Source organism: Hibiscus syriacus, unplaced genomic scaffold (assembly GCF_006381635.1).
Source record: "Hibiscus syriacus cultivar Baekdansim isolate YM2019G1 unplaced genomic scaffold, ASM638163v2 tig00112264_pilon, whole genome shotgun sequence".
Taxonomy (NCBI): Eukaryota; Viridiplantae; Streptophyta; class Magnoliopsida; order Malvales; family Malvaceae; genus Hibiscus; species Hibiscus syriacus.
In genome coordinates, this window is record NW_024063290.1 from 1576351 (window position 1) to 1597770 (window position 21420).

Here is a 21420-nt window from a genome sequence, read left to right on the forward strand (position 1 = left end):
GAACATGTTCATTAACCTTCAAAGTACATTCACCTCATACTCAAGATCGAATGAACCTTATGAAAGGGAAGATTCAATGAAACTAACAATGGAGAACATTAAGAGTGCAAACTCATTCATTCATGAATTTAATCCTTTCATTTTCTTTGATTCTAAATCATCTACTTCTAACATTGTTTTATTTTTCAGATTGTTCATTCAAAAGCAAAGACATGAACATGTGAAGCATTTTGAGCAAAGAAAACAATGCAAGATTAGAATGAAAGAATTTCCATTCCAACGAAGATCAAAGTTGTTCCCTTATGTACCAAGCATCGATTTGGGGACAAATCACCTTAAAGAAGAGGGGAATGATGTGATCCTACCGACCACCAAGTTCAAACAAAACATGCTCACAACTTTGAAGTTCTTCCAAGATGATTCTAAGGGAGTTCTTCCATATTTTATTATTTATTTACTCATTTATGCTTTATATGTGTTATAAGCATGTTTTTTACATTCTAAACTATACTTGAATATTCATATATTGTCCTATCTTTGCATCCTATATGATATTCATGCATTTCACATATTTAATTAGCTTGTTTCATGCATATGTTACACATTCCTTACTTATGTTATCATATATATTGCATTATTATATTAGCCATGGCATCATATGTTACATTAGAAGGTTACTTATTACTTATTCATTACCTTGAGCATTGTAACTTATATACATTTCGTATTTAGTACAAGGTACATTCAAGTCAATCCAATGGACAGATTCACGTCACTCATAGAGATCGCCATTTTTGAACATGTTCCAAGCATATTTGGGTGATTAAGTCTCTTAACATTTAATCCCCTGTATCTTATATTTCCAGCACACTTTTAATCATATCAATCTGATATTAGGAGCTCAAGATATGCCCAGATTAATTAAGACAGTGCAGGCTGGAAATAAGTACGGGATTTACACCAAATAAAGAGCCATGTTCACACCTGATGCATTTCCACCTTCATGAATCCATTTATGGCGTGTACAATCATACAAGGAGGCTAAAGAACTTGTTCACATTCAAGGGAGATGGATGCATTATTTTCAAACTCATTCACCAAATCCAAGTACATGAAGGGATCCTACGAGTCACGTTCACACTTGTGCATGCATTCCAAAGGGGGCCGAACATACAATGAAACATTCCTCCAAATTCATGCAAGGAAATGAACCAACATGTTCACATTAAGAAAGGATGAATTCGGCTATGAAGATGTATTCACTTAAATGGATGAACATTCATTTATTTTATTAGTCCATGAACTTGCATAGGGGACGTACATTGTATCTACTTAAGGATGAACATTCATCCATGAATGTTCAATCATTAAATCTTGTATGTGCATCCTAGACATCTCTTAGGCCTATAAATAGCTTTCCATTTCATTTGTAAAAGCAATTCACTTTGTTTAATCAAATATTTGTGAGAGTTTCTCTCTTTAGTTCTTAAGTGAACTTTATCGACTTATCAAGCTTATACTTGTGGCGTCAACCCCTTTCTTTTCACCTTGATACTTCTGGTTCCTAGTTCATATAACTAGTGGGTCAAAGTACTTAATACCACCCCTTGAAGAAGCAATATAAAGTTTGGGTCTTTGATCTCTATAGCATTGGTTCTTCTTTGAGTCTTCTTTGAGATACTACTTTTCATATTATTCATCTCCATCACCTTCATTCTACTTCCGTTACCAAACTTCATCATTTCCTTGAAACAGATCACCAACTTATATATATTTTTCGCTGTCATATTTATCTTTTCATTTCATTACTTCCATTTAACCATTTTTTTTAGCTTTCTTGTTTGTGCAGGATACTTGTTGCTTTCATAGATCGAAACAATCAAAGGTACAACCTTGACTTCACCATCCATCCAAGTGAGGCTAGGTTGAACTGTATCACTTTCTATGCTTTGATGAGGTTGTAACCATAGGATGATGTCTTGAAGTCCATGGAATGAAGATAGGCAACAACTAGGGGTAAATTAACTTCCAACGTGTATCTAGATGACATGGCATCCATTGGGCAGCCTAGAGATGAACAAGCTTCAAGGTAAGCTAGATGAGTGTCTTGGTAGCTAACTAGGTGAGTTATAGCTTGATAAACTCAAGCTAGTTAGCTTTGGTCTTCTCAGCTCCTCAGCTACTCTCCCATCTACTTTCAACTACCTTTAGTCCACTTTTCAGCTCTTTGGTCCAAAACTGTCCTCCAGCTAAGTTCAGCTACATGCTAGCTCCTCCAGCTAAGTTGAGCTTTCCTTAGTGTTCCATGAGCTACCATGATATTTGTGAGCTGTTTGTGAGCTGCATATGACGTCCAAATACTCTACCAAGCTGCCTCATCGTGCATCACACTCCAATGTACCTATATGTACAAGGAAACAAGGTAAGTCCAAGATATTGAGCTGTTATGAGCTAAATACCTTGCTGCCATGTATGATTATGGTGATGTGAGCTATGTTTGAAGGTTATGAGCTAATTATATCATCTCAAAATATGTGTAAGATAATGCATGAAGCTTTAGAGCTAATATGAATGCATATGAACTAATGAAATGATTTATAATGATGTTGCCTTGATGTATATATGATAATCATGCTTAATATGATTATAAGACTATCCTAACATGCTTATAACATTGTGTATCAATCATAAATATATGGGTATATGTTGTATGCAATAATATCATATAACATGGTATTCATAAATGATAAATGGAAACATGTAATAATAATATCCTAAGAAATGATATGTAATCATAGCATATATTTGAATAATATGAAAAACATGATCAAATAAGCATAGGATGGAAATAATAATATGATAATTTATACTAACATGTGAATGCATGCTTATGATATAATAGAATGTATAAATGATATAGTATAAGATAGGGTAATGAAGAACTCCCTTAGAAACAGATTTGAAGAACATCCATGGTGTGTTCAAGTCATGGAGAAGGTTGGAGCTAGTTTGGATCGTATCATCCTCCCCTTCTTTTAGGCGATTTGTCCTACAATCGAAGTAGTTTCTCATTAAAGGCCTTCTTGATATAGGAAGGATTGAATCCTTATGTTTTCCTCCAATAGATGATTCACACGATATGTTCAATCTCTTGGCTTCAAATCTGGTAACTTCACATCCTTTGATGGGAGGACACAATGTTTGGGAATCATCACATGTCCTTTGAACGGGAGAGACATAGCCCTTCATGAACCAACTTGATCCCTTTTCTTTATTCTTTGAATCATCATAATGCTTGGAAAGGACCTCTATATCTTTATTTCCTCCTTTTAATTCACCATAATTGTTGGTGAAAAGGTTTGTCTCTTGGTTGGAGTCATCATGTCGCTTGGTGAAGATAAGTGTTCTTTGAATGACTTTTTGGGGCTGATTTAAATCATCGTGTCCTTTCACCATTGTACCTCTCCAAATGATTACCTTGAGAGTTGGTATGATTTCTTCACCATAAGGATGAAACAAGTTGCTACAAAATAAATCAAAGTTAGTAAATTAAAAATTATTTACAAGATGAATGGAAATAGCAAACCAGGGTGGATGTTTAATGGGCATTGGTTGCTTAATGATGAAAAACTCCATTGGTTGCTGAATTCCCTTGAATATGTGCCATGTACTTGGAGTCTGAATGATCTCAACTTTTGGTACTTCAATTGGCTCATTCTTTTGAATTTCAAGAGGTACATCATTTGAAATGTCAAAGGACATATCTTGTGGATCACCAAAAGTCACGTCTATTGATTCTTCAAAAGACATGTTTCTTGAATCTTCAACTTGAAGTGACATGTCTATTGGATTGTTATGCACGTCAAAAGAAAGAATAGGAGTAGGATTAGATAAAATATGTTCTTCACCCTCATTTTCCTTTTCCTCTTTGCTCCAATATTCAATCCTTTCATTTTGTTCATTTTCAACTCTCTCCACTCTTTTCTCATGCAAAAATTCTCTTTCAACTTTCTTCATGGCTTTAGCTTTCTCCCATTCCTCTATATGTGATTTGATGATAACCTGACATTCATGGACTTGATTTGGAAGCATAGGCGCCAATATGATTTTCTTTCCTTGATGTTGGAAAGAGTACTTGTTAGAAAATCTATCATGGGTAGCCTTCTTGTCAAACTGCCAAGGACGTCCTAATATAATGTGGCTTGCACTCATGGGCACCACATCACAAAGGACTTTAACATTGTATTTTCCAATTGAAAACAGAACAATAACTTGTTTGGTTACCTTGGCTTCCCCCACATCATTGAGCCACTGAATTTTTGATACAGTTTAACCTAGCCTCACTTGGATGGATGGTGAAGTCAAGGTTGTACCTTTGATTGTTTCGGTCTAGGAAAGCAACAAGTATCCTGCACAAACAAGAAAGCTCAAAAAAATAGTTAAATGGAAGTAATGAAATGGAAAGATAAATATGGCAGCGAAATATATATAAGTTGGTGATATGTTTAAAGGAAATGATGAAGTATGGTAATGGAAGTAGAATGAAGGTGATGGAGATGAATATGAAAAGTAGTATCTCAAAGAAGACTCAAAGAAGAACCAATGTTAAAGAAAAAAGACCCAGACTTTATATTGTTTCTTTAAGGGATGGTAAACAAGGACTTTGACCCACTATCTATAAAGAGATAGGAACCAGAAGTATCAGGGTGACATAGATAGGGGTGACGCCACAAGCATAAGCTTGATAAGTCGATAAAGTTCACTTAAGAACTAAAGAGAGAAACTCTCACAAATATTTGATTAAACAAAGTGAATTGGTTTCTTTTACAAATGAATGGAAAGCTATTTATAGGCCTAAGAGTGCATGGTGTGAATACAAAACATTTAATGAGTGAACCTTCATGGATGAGTGTTCATACTTTAAGTAGATACAAAGCATGGCTTAGGTGAAATAATTTTGATGAATGGATATTCATCTTTTAATGGAATAAATCCTTTGGCCGAATTCATCCCACCTTGTGTGAAGTTGTTGATTTGTCTTCTATGGATGAATGTTCATGAATGTATCTTGGCTGAAATTCTTCCCCCTTGTGTGAACATGACTATTTGGCTTCTTGCATGAATGGATGAATTTAAAAGCCTTTGAATGAATCCTTGCACCTCCTCACAAATGTTCTGATTCATTTTAATATTATTTTCTCGTCCATGCATGTCTTCATTAATTCCTCCCATGCATAAGTCATTTGAAGTAGATGAATGGTTGCAAATCCCGTATTAATTTCCAGCCTGCACTGTCTTCAGTAATCTGGACATATCTCAAGCTCTCGATATCGGATTAATGTGATTAAAAATGCGTTGGAAAGCTACGAGATAGGGGATTAAATGTTAAGAAGACTTTATCACCCAAAGATGGTTGGAACATGTTCAAAAATGTAGATCAATCTGACTGAAGTGAACTGTCCAACCAACTCTTCAATTGCCTTTAGTCTTCTTAGCATCCAATGAACCTAGACAAAGTATGTGATAGGGAAGCGGTGGCGGATTGATGAACGTTGCTCTTGTTGAAGAATCAAACCTAGAAAAGCTCTAGACTCGATGAAGAACAATAAGGAATGAATGAGGAAGGTGGCGGCAATAGCTAGGATGCTTTAGGGTTTCTTTTAGTGCTAGAAACAAGAAAAGAAACAAGATTAAAATAAGATAAACAAAAGATAAAGGAATTAAGAATAGAGAAAATAACCAAAAATTAAAGATCTCCCTTATGAAAGTGAACGGTAAAGATGATTGATGGCGTGGATAGATGTGAAAAATCGATGGATAATGTCCTATCGAGCCCTCCTAGTCGCAATGAAAAGGCAAACACGATAATATGGCTCTAACCAACCCTCCTAGTCGCGATGAAAAGACAAATTGGAGTGTGAAGATTAATCTCCCTCACAAGAACTTGAAAGAACTCCAGGAGAAGAAGCTTCGAAGGCACAAGGCAATCAGCACTTGCAAAAACAAACTCTTGTTGTATTATTGATCAAAGAAATCTGATTTACAAAGTTGAATGAAGCCTCCTTTATATAGGGGCTGAATTCTAAAGGTCCTAAATAACCAAAGAATAAAATATTAATAAACTAAACATGTTTTAACCCTAATTCCTAATAAAATAATAATAACTAAAAATATTGTTTTAACCCAACCTTAATTCCTAATAAAATAATAAATCTGATCCTAAAAGATAATTAATCATCCTATATTAAATTATATTACAAATAATCAATATAAATATTGAAAATTCGTAATATTTACAAAATAACGTATTAATCCCGTATAGGATTTCCTGCATGCACCATCTTCAGTAAAATGACCATATCTTGAGTTCCCGATATCGGATTGATGCGATTCAAGAACCGTTGGAAAGATAAGAGACAGAAGGTTGTATCTCCAGAAGACATGTCGACCGGATAATAACTGGATCCCCTTCAAAAAGTTATTGCAAATCTGCTGCTATTAGACCCTTCCGGATGAATGCTTGAACTGCGCTTTGAAGCTTGTCTTTAAGAAGTTTGGTCCGTCCTCGTGTGATAGGGCCAAGTGGTATAGTAAATTCATCATCCTTAACTTTAGGGTATGTGGTGCATGTATCATCTCCCCCTTCCTTAAAAGGATTCGTCCTCGAATCTGAAATATCAAAAGGAGATAAGTTAGAAACATTAAAGGATGCACTCACGTTATACTCACCGGGAAGATCAATGCGGTAGGCGTTGTCATTGATTCGTTCAAGAACTTGGAATGGGCCATCGCCTCGTGGGTCTAGCTTGGATTTCCTTTGTGTCGGGAACCTTTCTTTTCTCATGTGAACCCATACCCAATCTCCTGGTTCAAAGGTGACATGTCGTCGACCCTTGTTAACTCGGTTTGCGATTGCATCGTAGGTTTTCTCCATCTTGAGTTTGGCTTTGGTGTGAATGTCTTTGACAAGAGCAGCCTTCTTTTCACCATCTAAACTGGCAACCTGATCTAAAGGTAAGGGAATAAGATCCAAAGTAGTTAGTGGGTTAAAACCATAAACTATTTCGAATGGAGAATAACCTGTTGTGGAGTGAATGGATCGATTATAAGCAAACTCAACAAAAGGTAAACATTCTTCCCAATTACGGGTATTCTTACCTACCACAATTTTTAGCAAAGATCCTAGAATCTGATTTATTACTTCGGTTTGTCCATCGATTTTAGGATGACAAGAAGTGGAATAGAGAAGTTTTGTGCCAATCTTAGCCCATAATACCTTCCAAAAGTGGCTTATGAACTTAGTGTCACGATCGGACACAATGGTGCGAGGAATTCCATGAAGGCGGACTATTTCTCGAAAGAATAAATTAGCAATATGTGTGGCATCGTCCGTTTTATGGCAAGGAATGAAGTGTTCCATCTGAGAATCTGTCCACAACCATAAAAATACTATCTCGTCCTTTCTTAGTGCGGGGTAAGCCAAGTATAAAATCCATCGATAAATCGATCCAAGGAGAAGAAGAAATTGGTAAAGGCGTATACAAACCATTAGGATTTACCTTTGACTTTGCTTGTTTGCACGTGATGCATGATGCACAAATCTTTTCCACTGTTTTACGCATGTGCGGCCAAAAGAAGTGTTCTATGACCATATCAAGTGTTTTGTGAATACCGAAGTGTCCCATAAGTCCTCCGGCATGTGACTCGTGAACCAAGAATTCTCGCAAAGAGCTTTGTGGTATACACAACATGTTCATGCGAAAAAGAAAGCCATCTACAAGATAAAACTTGTTAAAAACACCTTTTACACATTGTTTATAAATCTCAGAAAAATCTGGATCGTTAGGATAAAGTTCTTTGATATGTGCAAAACCCAGAACAGTAGCATGCATTCGAGTGATAATTGTGTATCGTCAGGATAATGCATCAGCTACGATGTTATCTTTCCCTTGTTTGTATTTGATGATGTAAGGGAAAGATTCAATGAACTCAACCCATCGAGCATGTCGTTTGTTTAACTTACCTTGTCCATTTAACCATTTGAGTGATTCATGGTCCGTGTGAATGACAAACTCTTTAGGGAGAAGATAGTGTTGCCACACTTCGAGTGCTCGGACGAGTACAAGAAGTTCCTTGTCGTAGGTAGAGTAGTTCAATTGTGCACCTTTTAACTTCTCACTAAAGTAAGCGATAGGTTGTCTTTCTTGCATGAGGACGGCACCAATGCGTATGCCTGAAGCATCACATTCTAGCTCAAAGGTGTTAGAAAAATTGGGAAGATGAAGAATAGGGGCAGAACATAACTTATCTTTAAGAAGTTCAAAAGCTTTTTATTGTAGTGGTCCCCATTTGAATTCAACTAACTTTTTGATGATCTCGGTTAATGGTGCAGCAATGGTTGAGAAATCTTTGACAAAGCGACGGTAGAAACTTGCCAAACCATGAAAAGTTCTTACCTCGGTGATGGAAGTAGGCGTGGGCCATTCTTGAATTGCCTTGACCTTCTCTTTATCTACACGAATACCCTGTACACTAACTATAAAGCCTAAAAACATAAGCTTATCACTGCAAAACACACACTTATCCATGTTAGCATATAAATGTTCTCGTCGAAGAACTTTGAGAACCATTCAAACGTGAATGACATGAGAATCAAAAGAAGATGAGTATATAAGAATGTCATCAAAGTAAACGACAACAAATTTACCTATAAACTCCTTAAGAACGTGATTCATTAATCTCATGAAGGTGCTTGGAGCGTTTGTGAGTCCAAAGGGCATAACAAGCCATTCATACAAGCCGAACTTTGTCTTGAATGTTGTTTTTCATTCGTCACCTTCTTTCATTCGAATTTGATGGTAACCACTCTTCAAGTCAATTTTGGTGAAGATACTTGCACCATGTAGTTCATCCAACATATCATCTAGGCGTGGAATAGGATGCCTATACTTGATTGTTATCCGATTGATAGGTCGACAATCTACACACATTCGGAATGTGCCATCTTTCTTTGGAACTAGAATGACGGGAACTGCACAAGGACTAAGACTCTCACGGATGTGTCCTTTTTGTAATAATGAATCTATTTGTCGTTCCAATTCCTTCGTTTCCTCAGGATTGCATCGGTAAGCGGGGCGGTTTGGTATGGTTGATCCAGAGATGAATTCGATTTGATGTTCGATTCCTCTTGTAGGTGGTAAACCATCCAGTGGGTTGCTTAAGACATCTTGAAACTCCTATAATAGAGAAGAAAACACACTAGGCAAATCTGTGATGTTAGTGATAGTTGATAAAATGGAGTCCTTGAAACGGACTAGAATGCACGGCCTATTTTGAAAAAGGGTATCTCTCATGTATTTTGCACTCGCATAAATGTTTTGAGACACTCTTTTATTTTCACATTGAGGTTCACTCACCACCTGTGGGTCATTTGTTTGGCTTTTATCGGTTGTGACCTCTTTTGCCTTTTGTTTCAAATTCCCTGTTTCCTTGAGAATTCATTGTTGATATATGAGAATCTCTTTGGGGGGTAGGGGGTTAAGTCGGAACGGTTTACCTTTTATTGGAATTGTGTAAATGTTCTTTCGACCATAATATGTGACGTCATTGTCGTATTGCCAAGGTCGTCCTAAGAGAATGTGGGATGCTTGCATCGAAATTACATCACACCATACATCGTCACAATACTTTCCCATCTTGATATTAACGAGGCATTGTTTAACCACCTTCATCTCGGCACTCTCATTAAGCCATTATAATCAATAAGGTTTCAGATGTCGTTGGCAAGGAAGTTTGAGTGATTCAATAACATTGGAGCTAATGACGTTGACACAACTACCATTATCAATGATGATGGAGAATGGTTGTTCCTTGATTAGGCAGCGTGTGTGGAAGATGTTGGAACATTGTATGTCAGACTCGTCGGATGCTTGGATGTTCAATGTATGACGGATCACCAAGATTGTGCCATTGTACTCATCGCTTCCATAGTCATCACTGTCTTCTTTGGCTTTGGCATGTGCTGGAATGTCGGCGAGGTCGTCATCAGAGTCAGAATTGTAAGATCCATCACCTAGTATGGTTAAGGTCCTTGTGTTTGGACAATTGCGGCTGATATGGCCTCTTCCTAAGCATTTAAAACACTTGATGTCTCTTGCTCGGGTGTCGTCTTTAGGGGCTGGAAGTGTCTCATTCTTCGCTGGTCGTTGTTTTTCTTTGTCGAGTTTGTCATCTCTCGACTTTTTTTGAGAAGATGGAGTAGAAGATGAGGAAGGATTTGAAGTATTACCTTGGTAAGAGAATGAAGTACCTTGGTAATGTTCTCTGAATCGGAATCTCCTTTGTATTTGTGCTTCGATTGTCATTGCTTTCTTTAGTGTATCTTCGAGGTTTTCGTACCCATGGAGATCAAGAAGATCAATGATGTTTGAGTTTAAGCCAACGACGAATCTTGACATGGTGTCCTCTTCTTCTTCAGTTATGTTAGCCCTATTGAGTAAGGACTGCATCTCCTTGTAGTAATCTTCAACTGAACTTCTACCTTGTCGAAGTCGGTGTAGTCGTTGTTTAACTTCTCGTGTATAATGTGTCGGTAGAAATCGGTTCCTCATGGCATGTTTGAGTTCGGTCCAAGACGTGATTGGTTGAATTTGGTAGTTGTCGATCTTTTTCCTTGTTTGCATCCACCAAGTGTGAGCATATCCTTCGAATTCCAAGGTGTTGAGGGGAACTTGTTCAGCTTGGGGGCAGTCATGGTATGCGAACAAGAGATCAACTTTTCCTTCCCAATCAATGTACTTGTCTGGGTCGTAGTCTCCTTTAAAAGATGGGATCGTGAACTTTGGTTTTGCAAAGAGTTCGGGTGTTTGAAAACGTGGTTGTGCTCGCCTGGGGGCCAAAAGTTCAGCATTGTTTGGCCTTGGGTTCTGGTTTGGTTGATCCAGTTGTAGTTCTTGCCGTTCTCTAAAGGCATTGTTAAGTTGATCAAATTGAGTTGTGAGTTGTTCAAGTGTGGCTAAGATAGCCGTAAGTGTCTCATTGTTATTGTCGCCCATCCTGCAATTATAACACTCAAAAGAAGATTTTAAAGTAGAATAAAATAAAATAAATTCAACAAAGCAAGAAACCTCAAAAGTCACTCCAAGAAAGTAACACAACGATAGGCAAGTAAGCCGATCTTGTACTCTTTAAAACTCACTTTACCAAGTAGTCTTTCACAGTTCGTATCGGAGTTTGATTACTAGCAAAGGCGATAAGAAAAACCTAAAAGCTCTAAGATGCCAAACAAAGGTTAGATTCCAAGAGAACGAGAATGCAAAGAAGGAAGAAGTATGCAAACTCTTTAGTCCTACTAACACAAAGAAGATAATGTGTTAGATAATGCAAAAGAACAATAACAAGGAAAAACAAAAGAACCTAAAGCACTAAGAGTCAAAGAAAAAGGGACCAAACCAGAAAACCTAGAAAACGCTGGATCAACTTGAGAAACGTTTTTGAGGGGGTTACCGGTGTCCAAAAATTATGAAAAATTTCTTGAATGTCTTTCGATGCGTCAAGAAACCACCTGTAAAATTTCATAACCAAATACCTTCAGTAGTATCCAGTAGACTCTGTTGAACGGTGAGTCCTCAAACAATCTGTTTTTCTTGATCACTTTTTTCGAAGTTGTTCTTGATCTCCAAAAATTCTGATATTTTGTGTGAATGATCTCGAATATATTAAGTTTCAATCTGGAAATTTTCACCACGAAATTCCTCCTGTAAAATTTTCAAGAAATTCGACAAGATTCTAAACCGAATCTGCCGATGAAACTTGAATGATGTATTTGAAGGCTCCAATGAACTCCGATTGGGGTGAAATTTGGACTGGGGATTACTATTAGAATAAATATAATTTATGGATAAAATCAGCCCTAAATACCTTCTTTTACAATTTTTTTGAAATTTTGGCTTTTTTAGATTTTTTTTGTTTTTTTGCCTTTTTTTTGAAAAAAAATAGCAAACTAACAAGAAGGACTTGATTCTAAATTAAAATTAAATAGAAATAACCTGAAACGATTAATGTTCTCTGAACTAGCTCTGTTGGGGTACCTTGACGGTTTTGTGTGCAAGAACAAGCAAGATTGCTTGCTTCTTTCCAGAAGTCGGCCCAGCTCTGATACCAATTGATAGGGAAGCGGTGGCGGATTGATGAACGTTGCTCTTGTTGAAGAATCAAACCTAGAAAAGCTCTAGACTCGATGAAGAACAATAAGGAATGAATGAGGAAGGTGGCGGCAATAGCTAGGATTCTTTAGGGTTTCTTTTAGTGCTAGAAACAAGAAAAGAAACAAGATTAAAATAAGATAAACAAAAGATAAAGGAATTAAGAATAGAGAAAATAACCAAGAAATCAAAGATCTCCCTTATGAAAGTGAACGGTAAAGATGATTGATGGCGTGGATGGATGTGGAAAATCGATGGATAATGTCCTATCGAGCCCTCCTAGTCGCAATGAAAAGGCAAACACGATAATATGGCTCTAACCAACCCTCCTAGTCGCGATGAAAAGGCAAATATGAGTGTGAAGATTAATCTCCCTCACAAGAACTTGAAAGAACTCCAGGAGAAGAAGCTTCGAAGGCACAAGGCAATCAGCACTTGCAAAAACAAACTCTTGTTGTATTATTGATCAAAGAAATCTGATTTACAAAGTTGAATAAAGCCTCCTTTATATAGGGGCTGAATTCTAAAGGTCCTAAATAACTAAAGATTAAAATATTAATAAACTAAACATGTTTTAACCCTAATTCCTAATAAAATAATAATAACTAAAAATATTATTTTAACCCAACCCTAATTCCTAATAAAATAATAAATCTGATCCTAAAAGATAATTAATCATCCTATATTAAATTATATTACAAATAATCAATATAAATATTGAAAATTCGTAATATTTACAAAATAACGTATTAATCCCGTATAGGATTTCCTGCATGCACTGTCTTCAGTAAAATGACCATATCTTGAGTTCCCGATATCGGATTGATGCGATTCAAGAACCGTTGGAAATATAAGATACAGAAGGTTGTATCTCCAGAAGACATGTCGACCGGATAACAACTGGATCCCCTTCAAAAAGTTGTTGCACATCTGCTGCTATTAGACCCTTCCGGATGAATGCTTGAACTGTGCTTTGAAGCTTCTCTTTAAGAAGTTTGGTCCGGCCTCATGTGATAGGGCCAATTGGTATAGTAAATTCATTATCCTTAGCTTTAGGGCATGTGGTGCATGTATCAGTATGTAAACAAATAATTAGATAGGAATTGAGCTATGATAATTATGAATGCATGCTTCCACCTATGTTAATAATGCAAATGAGCTAACTATGAATGCATATGCATTGAATGAGTTATATAAATATGTGAATTAATAAGTCATGCATGAATATCATATATTATACATATAAATGACAGCATATAATATTCAAGAAAAAATTAAGAATAAGATAAACATATTCACGTGACATGTAATGCATAAATGAGTAAATAAATAATAAAATAAGGCAAGACTCCCTTAGAATCATCTTGGAAGAACTTCAAAGTTGTGAGCATGTTTTGTTTGAACTTGGTGGTTGGTAGGATCACATCAAGTTTGTAAGGATGAGGATGCTTGGAAGTTGCTAGACCCAACTTTTCCACCATATGAGTACTTGCTATGTTTGTACAACTTCCTTCATCAATGATCACCACACAAATTTTATCTCCCACGTGACATTTGGTATGGAAGATGTTCTCTCTTTGTTCATCCTCTTGACCTTGAATGTTCAAAGTCCTTTTTACTACAAAGATGTTGGATGGAAGAGACATGTTAGCAAATAAGGAGAAACGAAATGTGTGTAGGACCTTACCAGAATATACTCTAACAAAACCTCATGAGTCACTCCAAGGAAACTTGAATGTCACTCAATCCGCTCGTGTTTGCACTCCAGGACTTTAATGGCTTTTACTTGTCCTCTTCTGATCTCACACACGCTCCAGCCTTTTTCCTCTCGATTCTCTTATCTCAAGTTCTAGAGAACTTTACTCAAGACTATATCAAGTAAATTTTACTTGTTTGCCGTCGGCTGCAAAAAAGGTTAGTAGGAAGGTTAAAACAAATATAATGAAAGGGTGGCTTAGAAATAGAAAGAAAAGAATAAAAGGGGTTACTTACACAAGTCACTTTACAACCTTCTATCACCACAATCAATTTAAACGGCTTACTTGACTTACTTGGTGATGAGAATTGTTGATGAGTGCTTCAACTTTTTTCTTTTCTTTTCTTTGCTTTTCTTCTTTTTGAGTGCTGTATTTTTTCTTCTTTTGGAGTGCTTGACTTTTATTTGTTGATTTTTGACTTTCTTTCACTTGCATTTCACTTGCACTTCTTTTTGGTATTTTTGTTATTGTTGTTATTGTTGCACATTACTTCTTCCACCAAAGCTCTGATTACCGCTTGATGTAAGGCTCTTCTGATGCCTTAACAAATTGATTGTGGATCTAGGAAGGAAGCAAAACAACCTGCAAAGTGAATGGCTCAAAACAAAATTGTTAAGGGTGGTAAACGTATGGGTGATTAGGTGGGCTGTTTAATTGAGAGATGGAAGCGGAAGATGGTTGGTACGGCTATGGTTATGGTTTATGAAACAAAGGGATGGTTGTGAGGATAGTATCTTAAAGAAGAGTCAAAGAAGAACCAATGCTATATAGAGCAAAGACCCAGACTTTATATTGCTTCTTTAAGGGGTGGTATGAAGTACTTTGACCCACTAGTTATACAGAACTAGGAACCAGAATTATCAAGGTGAAAAGAAAGGGGTTGACGCCACAAGTATAAAATATACTTGATAAGTCAATAAAAGTCACCAGGACTTAAGGAAGAGAATAATCTCACTTTAATTTAAACAAAAAGGTCTGATTACAAATGAAATAGGAAGGCCTATTGATATAAGGTAATTCTACCTTCTCGTTTGATTGTGGATCTAGGAAGGAAGCAAAACAACCTGCACAAGTGAATTGCTCAAAAAGAGAGGGTTAAGGATGGTGGACGTATGGTGAATAGGTGGGCTGTTTAAAATGAGAGATGGAAGCGGAAGATGATTGAAATGGTTATGGTTATGATGATGAAACAAAAGGATGGTTGTGAGGATAGTATCTTGAAGAACACTCAAAGAAGAACCAATGCTGTAGAGAGCAAAGACCCAATCTTTATATTGTTTCTTCAAGGGGTGGTGATAGTACTTTGACCCACTAGTTATATGAACTAGGAACCAGAAGTATCAAGATGAAAGAAGAGGGTTGACACCATAAGTATAAATTATACTTGATAAGTCGATAAAAAGTCACAAGGACTTAAGGAAGAGAATAATCTCACTTTGATTAATAAAAATGGTCTACCTTACAAATGATGAATGTTTTCCTATTTATAAGAAATAAAGGGGCATAGCCGAATAGAGACATAATGGTTCAGCTAGCCCATGTATCTCCCTATAAAGACATAATTTAAATGCTAAAAGAGATGATGGTTCTGCCCTTGATGGAGGGAAATGATCCTTGGCCGAATAACACTTGTATCCCTTCAAATTGGCGCCAAATGGGAGAGGAGATGATGCTTGGCCGAATGGTTAAATGGCTCTTCATGTTGGCTCCTAAATGAGATCATATGCACGACTCATGGGGGCTGGTCATATGGCATGCACATGGGTGTTCTAGGGAGCCTTGTGGTGCAGCCTTGGGCATGGGATGATGGCTGGTCATGTTCTCTCTCTTGAGCGTGCATGTGTCTCGTCCAAGCTAGCTTGAGTTGTGGAGCTAGCTAGCAAACATGGATTGTTTGTGAACAAGCTTCCTAGCTAAGTCCTTGTGAGCTCCTTAACATTATGTTCAGCTACATTCAGCTACCTTTGACATCACTTTTGGCAACTCAGCTTCAAATAGTCCAACTAGCTAAGTTTAGCTAGCCTTAAGCTCCTCCAGCTGAATCGAGCTTCCCTTAGTGTTCCATGAGCTCCCTTTTACTTTGTAAGATGTTTGTGAGCTGCATATGACGTCCAAATCATTCACCAAGCTACCTCAACGTTTATTATGCTCCAATGTACCTACATGTGCAAGGAAACAAGGTAATTCCATGGTATTAAGCTAATATGATCTAATTACCTTGCTGCCATGTTTGATTTATGGTAATGTGAGCTAAGTTTGAATGTCATGAGCTAATTATATCATCTCCTAATATTTGTAAGGTAAGGTATAAAGCCTAAGAGCTAATATGAATGCAAATGAACTAATGAAATGCATTTTAAGTATGCTGCCTTGATGTATATGTTATAATCATGCATAATATAATTATATAGCTAACCTAACATGCTTAACATATTAAAATAACAATGTGTAAGATGTATTTATACTAAGTTATTCTTTAACTTCATAACTAATATCCTTAGAATGATATGTAATATAATAGTATATATTATAAGGTTATTATAAAGTAAATGCATTAAAATGATGTTCAAGAGTACTCCCTTTATAGTTGAAAACGTGCTTGCATCATCCCCCCTTCTTTAGGGCGATTTGTCCTCAAATCGAGTCCATTCTATCCTTGCATAGCTTCACATCTCTTTGCTAAAAGAAAGTATCCTTTGAACGTTTGTGTTCTTCCATTATATACCCTTTTGTAAGATTTCCCTTTAGGCCTTTCTTTGGAATATGATTTACCAACATGTACCTTTTGGGAATGATCTTTATCTAGGGATATCCCTTTTGGAAGTGACCTTTCACGTGAATTGTCCTGAAAAGTGAGGAGAGAAAAGGTTTCATATGAAGGGGTACTTACCTTTTGTAGATTAAAATCATTGGTGAAGAGTTGTGACTTTAAGTCCCAAACATCACCACTTTTCGTAGGTGACCCTTCATTTTCCAGCATTGAACCATCATGTATCTCTATGAAGTAGTTTGGTTTCTTATTTAGTTCCTCTTCATTTTTCGTCGGAGTTTTGTCTTTGCGCCATGCTTGTACACTCTTTCGCATATGCAATTGATCTTGTTGTACTTCTTTTGGCGTTAAAGGCATCAAGGTCAACTTGCGTCCATTATGCTTAAAAGTGTATTGATTGTGAAAACAATCATGAATGGCCCTTTTGTCATACTGCCATGGTCTCCCAAGTAAGATATGGCTAGCATGCATAGGGACAATGTCACAAAGCACCTCGTCCTTGTACCTACCAACTGAGAAAGGAGTTAGAACCTGTTTGGTAACATTTAACTCACCTCCTTCATTGAGCCATTGGAGTTTATATGGAGTAGGATGTTTTGACGTTGCCAATCCAAGTTTTTCAACCATAAGAGTGCTGGCTACGTTTGTGCAACTTCCTCCATCGATGATCATTGTCCAAACCTTATCCTTAACATGGCATCTTGTATGAAAGATATTGTTTCTCTGAATATCATCTTGGGATGTTTGTGATTGTAGGCATTTCTTTGAAACAAGCATCTCACCATGATCTACATTTTCTTCCGTTTAATCTTCTTGTATTGTTTCAGGTTCCTCGTCAAAAATAGGCTCATCAGAATCTGATACAATATCTCCATTGTCAAGCACCATCATGGTATTTCGGTTGGGACATTGACTAGCAACATGTCCTTTTCCAAAACACTTAAAACATTTGATGTCTCTTAATCTCTCAAAAGTGCTGGTTTGCTTTTCTTTACCCTTGCTAGATTCGCCCACTTGTGTAGTTTGAGGTACCTCTGAACGATCCTTTATTTGGAATGGAGTTTGCTTTCGGAAAGTAATAGGTTCTTGCTTCCATTTGGTGGCCGAATTTGGACTGCTCCTAGTGTAGGATTTCCTTTTGAGTTGTCTTTCAATTTTCATGGCCACATGCACCATTTCTTCAATCTCTATATAATGCTGAAGTTCAACAAGGTTAGTAATATCAAGATTTAGGCCAGATAAGAATCTTGCCATTGTTTCTTCTCTATCTTCATCCACATTGGCTTGAATCATGGCAATCTCCATTTCTTTGAAATAATCTTCAACGTTTTTGCTTCCTTGTTTCAAATTTTGTAATTTATGATAAAGATCTCGGTGATAGTGAGTAGGAACAAACCTTTTCCTTATAATGGCCTTCATTTCATCCCATGTTGTGATGGGGCGTTCCCCATTTCGTCTTTTTGAACTCACCAATTGGTCCCACCAAACTAAGGCATAGTCCACGAATTCCATAGCAGCAAGCCTAACCTTCTTTTGCTCCGTATAGTTTTGGCATTCAAAAATATGTTCAATTTTGATTACCTAATCAAGATAGGCTTCTGGATCAGTTCATCCTTGAAATGGAGGAATAGTCACTTTGATCTTGCTGAAGTTGTCATTTTGATTTCGATGATCATCTCTCCTTGCTACTGATGTTACTTCAGCCTCTTCCTCTTCTAAGTCTTATTCCATTCTAGGGCGGTTTAATCTCTGGTTGCCTAAAGATGCTTCTAATTGATCCATACGATCTTGCAAAGGCTCCAATTCTAATTTCAACAATCTTGCCATTTCGTGCATAATAGCTTGTGTCTGGAAGTTAGCGGCTTCTCTTTCTGGGGATCGTCCTGAACTCCGAGACATGGTTAGTGAAATAAGAAAAGAATAAGATGTGTAAAAGACCTTACCAGAATATACTCTCACAAAGCCTCACGAGTCACTCCAAGGAAACTTGATGTCACTCAATCCGCTCATGTTTGCACTCTAGGACTTTAATGGCTTTTACTTGTCCTCTTCTAATCTCACACACGGTCCAGCCTTTTTCCTCTCGATTCTACTGTCTCAAGTTCTAGAAAACTTTTACTCAAGACTATATCAAGTAAATTTTACTTGTTTGACGTCGGCTACAAAAAGGTTAGTAGGAAGGGAAAACAAATATAATGAAAGCGTGGCTTAGAAATAGAAAGAAGATAAACAAAAGGGTTACTTACACAAGTCACTTCACAACCTTTTATCACCACAATCAAAGGCTTACTTTAATGGCTTGGTGATGAGAATTGTTGATGAGTGCTTCCAACTTTTCTTTCTTTCTTTTTCTTCTTTTCGAGTGCTTTTATTTTCTTTGCTGATATTTCTTGCTTTTTTTTCACTTTTGCACTTCACTTGCATTTCTTTTTGTATTTTTTTCTTCTTTTTTGTTGTTGCACATTGCTTTCTTCCACCAAAGCTCTAATTACCGCTTGATGTAAGGTAATTCTACCTTCTCGTTTGATTGTGGATCTAGGAAGAAAGCAAAACAACCTGCAGAAGTGAATGGCTCAAAAAGAGAGGGTTAAGGGTGGTGGACGTATGGTGAATAGGTGGGCTGTTTAAAATGAGAGATGGAAGCGGAAGATGATTGAAATGGTTATGGCGATGAAACAAAAGGATGGTTGTGAGGATAGTATCTTGAAGAACGCTCAAAGAATAACCATCAAAGAAGAACCAATGCTATAGAGAGCAAAGACCCAATCTTTATATTGGTTCTTCAAGGGGTGGTGATAAGTACTTTGACCCACTAGTTATATGAACTAGGAACCAGAAGTATCAAGATGAAAGAAGAGGGTTGACGCCACAAGTATAAATTATACTTGATAAGTCAATAAAAAGTCACCAGGACTTAAGGAAGAGAATAATCTCACTTTGATTAATAAAAATGGTCTACCTTACAAATGATGAATGTTTTCCTATTTATAGGAAATGAAGGGGCATAGCCGAATAGAGACGTAATGGTTCGGCCAGCCCATGTATCTCCCTATAAAGACATAATTTAAATGCTAAAAGAGATGATGGTTTGGCCCTTGATGGAGGGAAATGATCCTTGGCCGAATAACACTTGTATCCCTTCAAATTGGCGCCAAATGGGAGAGGAGATGATGCTTGGCCGAATGGTTAAATAGCTCTTCATCTTGGCGCCTAAATGAGATCATATGCATGGCACATGGGGGCTGGTCATATGGAACGCACATGGGTGTTCTAGGGAGCCTTATGGTGCAGCCTTGTGCATGGGATGATGGCTGGTCATGTTCTCTCTGTTGAGTGTGCATGTGTCTCCTCCAAGCTAGCTTGAGTTGTGGAGCTAGCTAGCAAACATGGGCTGTTTGTGAACAAGCTTCCTAGCTAAGTCCTTGTGAGCTCCTTAACATTATGTTCAGCTACATTCAGCTACCTTTGACATCACTTTTGGCAACTCAGCTCCAAATACTCCAACTATCTAAGTTTAGCTAGCCTTAAGCTCCTCCAGCTGAATCGAGCATCCCTTAGTGTTCCATGAGCTGCCTTTTACTTTGTAAGCTGTTTGTGAGCTGCATATGACATCCAAATCATTCACCAAGCTACCTCAACGTTTATTATGCTCCAATATACCTACATGTGCAAGGAAACAAGGTAATTCCTGCCATGTTTGATTTATGGTAATGTGAGCTAAGTTTGAATGTCATGAGCTAATTATATCATCTCCTAATATGTGTAAGGTAAGGTATAAAGCCTAAGAGCTAATATGAATGCAAATGAACTAATGAAATGCATTTTAAGTATACTACCTTGATGTATATGTTATAATCATGCATAATATAATTATATAGCTATCATAACATGCTTAACATATTAAAATAACAATGTGTAAGATGTATTTATACTAAGTTATTCTTTAACTTCATAACTAATATCCTTAGAATGATATGTAATATAATAGTATATATTATAAGGTTATTATAAAGTAAATGCATTAAAAGGATGTTCAAGAGTACTCCCTTTATAGTTGAAAACGTTCTTGCATCACCTATTTATAGTTTTTGAAGGGACTTGGCGGAATAGGGTACATGTTGGTTCGGCCAGCCCTTGTACCTTCCTAAAATGACATGATTTTTAATGAAAAAACAAGACTTTAATGAAAATACATGCTCTTGGCGGAATGGTTATGTGTTGGTTCGGCCATAAGGATGATTGGAATGCATTTGGAAGTTATTTGGGCGCCAAAATGAAGAGGATAAAGTCTTTGGCCGAATAGGAAACATCCCTTGGTGTTTTGGCGCCAATTTGATGTCACATGGAGTGCACATGCTTGAATGATGCACATGGCTCTTCATGTTATGCTTTGATGAGGTTGCAACCATAGGATGATGTCTTGAAGTCCATGGAATGAAGATAGGCAACAACTAGGCGTGAATTAGCTTCCAACGTATATCTAGATGACATGGCATCCATTGGGCAGCCTAGAGATGAACTAGCTTCAAGGTAAGCTAGATAAGTGTCTTGGTAGCTAACTAGGCGAGTTATAGCTTGATAAAATCAAGCTAGTTAGCTTTGGTCTTCTCAGCTCCTCAACTACTCTCCTAGCTACCTTCGGCTACCTTTAGTCCACTTTTCAGCACTTTGGTCAAAATTTCTCCTCCAG